The sequence below is a fragment of the Rattus norvegicus genome, chromosome 8, assembly GCF_021556685.1.
Source record: "Rattus norvegicus strain SHRSP/BbbUtx chromosome 8, alternate assembly SHRSP_T2T, whole genome shotgun sequence".
NCBI lineage: Eukaryota > Metazoa > Chordata > Mammalia > Rodentia > Muridae > Rattus > Rattus norvegicus.
Genome location: NC_141541.1, coordinates 69,696,576 through 69,702,416, shown reverse-complemented (window position 1 = coordinate 69,702,416; position 5,841 = coordinate 69,696,576).

The following is a 5,841-nucleotide window of genomic DNA, read 5'->3' as shown; positions in this document are numbered from 1 at the left end:
AGAGCTAGTCCTTTGGGACTGTTTATCACAGAACATAAGCTAACCAGCTTCTGCTGTCCCCAGCTCTGCTAGGAGATTTGGGACACATTCTCCAAGCTTCTGAGCCGACTAATACACTAGAGAAGTTTCCAGCTGCTGGAGCCAGAGGCTATGTGTCATGGTTGGTTCCAAAGGACACCAGCCCAAGCGTTTGACTCTGACAGACTTCAGGGGACCCATTATGAATGGGCCAGCTGTGTACAATGCGTCCTCTCTGGGCCCAGTTTAGCTGGGGTCAGGGAGTGCTCATTCCACGTCCAGACCCAGGAAATTGCCACATAGCAACTTTCTGCTTTTGATATAGATGTTGTCCCCCAAAGGACCACGTCCCCAAAGCTGACTCTGTGTGTGTGTGTGTGTGTGTGTGTGTGTGTGTGTGTGTGTGTGTGTGGTGTGGTGTGTAGGTACTGTTCTTCTTTAATTCATTTGTCTTGGGCTATTTGTTACTGTAATGCAAGGCTGACCAATGCATTTCCCTGCTGGGTCCAGTTTCTGTGGTCTCCTAAGCACTCTGCAGAGGCAGAGAACACGGCCGTACCACTTTGTGCTACACACCCAGAAAGTGGTCGACTAAGCCACTGAGAGCAGAGATGTGGAGAGGGCATGGGCATGGGCATGGGCATGGCGTGGGCCAGGATGTGTGTGAGTGTGCTCATGTGGGTGAGATGTCGACCAGTATAGAAACCAAAATCATGGAGCCAAAACTAAAGGATCATCAGGTCCAAAGAGCCTCTTTAGGCATACAAGGAAGCTGAGGGCCAGAAATGGGAAAGGATTCACCTGAGGTTATAAAGATTTGTGGTAGAACAAGCCCAAGGCCATGACCAGTTGGCTTCCAGCACCTTCCTTTGTTAACCACTGTGAGTGCTGCTATCCTCTGGCAGCTGCTTTTCAAGCCTTAATGTAAACGGATGTTTGAATCCAGGACCATTTTTTCCCAAAGAACAGCATGACTTGAGGTGGTGTATTCGGGCTTCCAGCCATCTGTGATGGATATTGGTGACAACATTTATAATGGCGGAGTCCATGCTTAGGTCCCTGTTCTATGCCCAGAGGTCCCTCTTTGTAGGCCACTACAGTCTTGTTCCACAGCTGCCAGCCATGCCAAACCACAGCTTACCTGGGGACCTGGCCAGGTTGTCTTAGTCACTGCATGGACCCAACACTTGGCCCTTGAGTGGCCCCTGCTACAGGTAAATTAGTATCTGTACAAACAATTAATTCATCAATTAATTCTACCTTGTAAACCCAGATCTCCAGGTGGAAGGGTTTTAGAATGCTGACCTCAAGTCTGTGGTAACTGTCTCCAGAGCAACCTTGCTGCAGAACAGGCTCCTCCTCTACCCTGCTGCCCAGGGAGGGCTCATCAGGTTCCTCCAAATGGCAGGACCCTCCACTGAGCCCAGAAGTGTTGCTGAGCCTGTGTGGAGTTCCCAGGTCAGGCTCCGTAGCCAATACTGAGAGGTACACAAACCAGGCCTTCAGACAAAGGCTGAGATGTTGGCCGGTGTAGAGACGAGGCATGGGCGGAATGGAGGGAACACGCGGAGGAAGCAGCTTCGGGTTGGAGGCAGGTGGATCAGGTGGGTTGGGAAAGGCACACCGGAGACACCGCAGCGCTACCCTTACGTGTGAAAGGATAGAAGCTGCTGGAATCCCCACCCCCACACCTTGTGTAAGGGCCCGGGAGTGAGAGCGGTGACTCAGGTGCACGCCCAGATGCTGCAGTGATCTGGGGCCAAGTTTTCCACGAGGGCAAACCTCTGCCAAGCAGGCGATCACTTGCTTCTTGGCACAATATGGACTCGGTGCTGCCAGAACTTTCAATTTTTCACAGGAAGGGGAAAAAAAAATCCAAATTTTCAAAAGAGTGATCTCAGCTTTTCAGTGTTGTTAGTTAATAGGGGGAAAAGTGTCTAAATGCTATGAGTGTGTGAGAATTAAGTTGAAAAACTTAAAATGTTAACCAAAAGACACACGGAAGGCTTAAAAAAATAAAGGTATACCATGTTCTTGGATAGGAAGATGAGACATCTGTGTTAGTTACTTCTCTCATTGCTGTGAGAAAAGTCATGACAGAAGCAACTGTTGGAAGGAGGGCACAGTCCATCACAGACGGGTTGTCATGGTAACGGGAGCAGGAAGCAGGGGTCCTAGTGCCTCTACTGTCCGGAAGTAGAGAGGTGGATGCTGGGTGTCTCTTTAGGTGGCTTTAGATCCTGCCAAGTTAACAGTATGAACCACTACAGTATCTTGAATTGGTACCTACATTTAGAGCAATGCTTATTAGCAATTTGCGGGGAGAATAGATAACCCGAATCTAAAGTGCATAAGGAAAGACAAAATAATAACGGGAAAATTGCAAACAAAAAGAAGAAGCATAAAGGGCAGAGAAGGTTGCCATTATTAGGCAGTGAGGGTCATCAAGGGCTTGAATAGTTCATAAGCACATGAAAACAGGGTGGAGCAAATATGGCAGACAAGGTGCCAAGATGAATGGTGTGTTGTCAAAATGGGGTAGCCAAGCAGACGCCTCAGAAGATTACACAGACCCGGGCCTTCGCCGCACCCATGATCTCTATTTAAGGTCAGTGTCCACTGAAGCCACCCTTCTGTGTTTCTCAGTATCCACTCTCTGCCTCTGGGAGGAAGCTAACAGGACCTGATGGACTCCTCCCTTGCTGTTCTATCCTCAGTGCCTAGGACTGGGTCTACCTTGAGAGATATTTAATGAGTGAAATGAGGGGAAACTCAAGGTCTAAATGTTAAAACCACCTTCGAAGTAGTAGGAATGGTCACCGGGGAATGTCCACATGTCCTTACAGCATGTGCTACTTTCTAAATGTGACAAAATTCAAAAGCCGCAAAAGAATTTTATCAGTTTTAATCGTAGAAAGCTATTCAAGTCCCAAATTCATCATAATTAGAGAAAAAAATAAATGACAATCTGTTTTTTTTAAAAGCATATATTTTGTATAATAGACAGAGTACTAATAACTTACTGTAAAAAAAAAGACCTTTTAGAAAAAGATAACACGAAAGAAAACTTGGCAAAGAGTGCAAAGGGAAATTCGCTAAAAGTCGTTCATCCTTATTCATGATATGAAAATTGTAAATTCAAACTCCAATGAGATACCAGTGTTCATCTACTAACTTGGCAGGATCTCGAGTTCCGATAGCACACAGAAGTGGTGGGAATGCAGGGAAACAGAAGCCCCTCCCCTATAAGTCACCCGGGAGTATAACTTGGCTTTCTGTGGCAGGCAGTCCAACAATGCCATCAAAATGGCAAATACTTACACTCTTACACTCAGAAATATCGCTTCTAGGAATTTACTTTACAGACTTGTTCAGCTGGAATTCAAGTGGGCTGAGCCTGGCTGGACACTGCCGTTCAGTGTAGAAAGACTGGCGACAACCCCGGTGACCCTTTGCAGAGGGCTGATCAAATCACAGTGAGCCCCATCCGACAGAGCGGTGGGCTCAGTGATGGTGTGAGCCTTGGCATTGTGGTGTAGCTCTGCGTGTCAACCCAGAAAGGCCTCCAGAACACAGTCAGCTGAAAAACCAGGGCAGACTGGTATCATCATGCCGTGACCAGATGAAAAACTACAGGCGCACACACACACACACACACACACACACACACACACACACACACACACAGAGAGTCATACATGTCTAGACTATCTCTGTACATGGGTGCAGGATTCTAACAGTATCAGTTTCCCTAAGGAGGAAAGATGATGAACTGTAAAAATTAGAGCCCCCTATCTTCTGGCCCACTGTCTTAGTCAATGTTCTATTGCTGTGCAGAGACACCGTGACCAAGGCAACTCTTATAAAGGCAAACATTTAATTGGAGCTGGCTTACAGTTTCAGAGGTCCAGTCCATTGTCAGCATGACAGGAAGACTTAACAGAAGACTTCAGAGTGTGCAATCACCATTCATGGAAGGGGGCAGAACTGGGGCAGGTTGCAGGGGAGAGCTCCTAGGCCAGGTCTGGAAGAATAGTCTCATGTTCTATGGCTTTGATCTCAATCACAGTACACAGATGCTGCAAGGGATGCTGGGAAGTGCACTCACCATGAAAAAGGAGAGTTGATTTTGGTGTCCAGCACCAGTCTCTACTGAGCCAACCTTCTCTGTGTTTTTGCTTTTGTTTTTATGGTTTTGAGACTGAGTTCTCACTGTCTAGACCATACTGACGCCGGAGCTCACGATCCTCTGGCCTCAGCTTCCCGGATGCTGGGACGCAGTTGTGCACGGTGACACTCAGTTTCCTTCTGCACCTTCTGAAGTTTGAAATACATGATTGATGTATATAGAGTAATGGACACAAATGAAAGTTGAAGAAAAACTTGAGTTAGATCTGCCCTGACAGCTTCCAATTAACAGTCCTCAGACACATAGTGTTTGATTATAGGAAACTGACAATTCTTGTCCCTGAGAAAAATAACAGATTTTTCTTAAAGAGGCATTAGATAAAAAAGAGTCACTGCTGGAAAAAGACAGAGAAGCTGGAGCTTTCTCTCACCCCATGCCTCATGAAATACTTAAAATGCAATAAGGAATTAAACATAAGAAAAGAAAAAATAAAAGTCTTAAGTGAAAACATAGCTGGGGAGAAAATGTCTTTTGAAGACCTGGGGCTCCATGGAAGCTAGTAAGTATGGGCACGTGAAGATGAGGAAGGACAGACAGGGCAGAGTCAGAGACAATAGTCTGGAAGGAAATATTCGCCCTGTGAATGAAAGACACAGGAAAATATCCCAGTTGTGAGAATTCCTCTCTTGGGGCTCCATAAGCAACATCTACTCTACTCCCTCCTTATAAAATGTCAATGACAAAGCAAAGCTCTCCCTGGGGAACTACTGTTTATCAGGCAAACATACAAAGCATGGGATAGATTTGCTTATCTAGTCATCTTGCCACACACATATGTGTGTGTGTGTGTGTGTGGTGCGCATGTATGCATGGGTCTGTGTGTTGGCATGTGTGAAGATGCATGTGGGTAGGGTGTGTGTGCATGTACACATTTGATTGTACCATGTGTGCATGTGTGTGCATATGTGTGTGCATGTCTGTGTGCATGTGTGTATGCATCCATGTGTACTTGTATACGCATGTACATGTGTGCACACTCGTGCCTGAGGTTGCCACTCATGTCTGTCTCGATCACTCCCACCTTTTATATTGAAGCAGGGGCTCACAGTTGAGTCCAGAACTCGTGAATTCAAGCTAGCCATCTTTCCCAGAGTATCCCATCTCTACTCTCAGGTGCGGAGTTTGTAAGTGAAATGCTTACAATCCACTCTGGTTTTATTCCAGTCCTTGCGGCACAGCATGAGTGTGGAGGTCAGGAGACAACTTTCAGGAGTCAGCCCTTTCTTTCTAACCATGTAGGCTCTGGGGGTTGAACTCTGGTCACCAGCAAGTGCCTTAACAGGCTGAGCCTTCAGGCAGACTCCACGAAGTCCAAACAGCCACCTATTAGCCACAAGGGAGTCTGCAGGACCTGCCCCATGCTGGCCGCTACACCCACCTTGGCTCTCTTCATCAGATCCCCATATGACATCAGGAACTAGACACTATCACCCTCATTTGCAGGTGAGGGGGGTTCTGTTAATGGTTAAAAAATCAGACTCCTGGGGCAGGGGGAGGTGTCTCAATGGATAATGTGTTTGCCCCAAACCCAAGAGGGCATGAGTTCAGTCCCTAACCTCATCTAAAAAGAGAGGTGATCTTGGTGCTGGGGAGGCCATAGACAGCTCCCTGGGACTCAGTGACCAGCTAGCCCA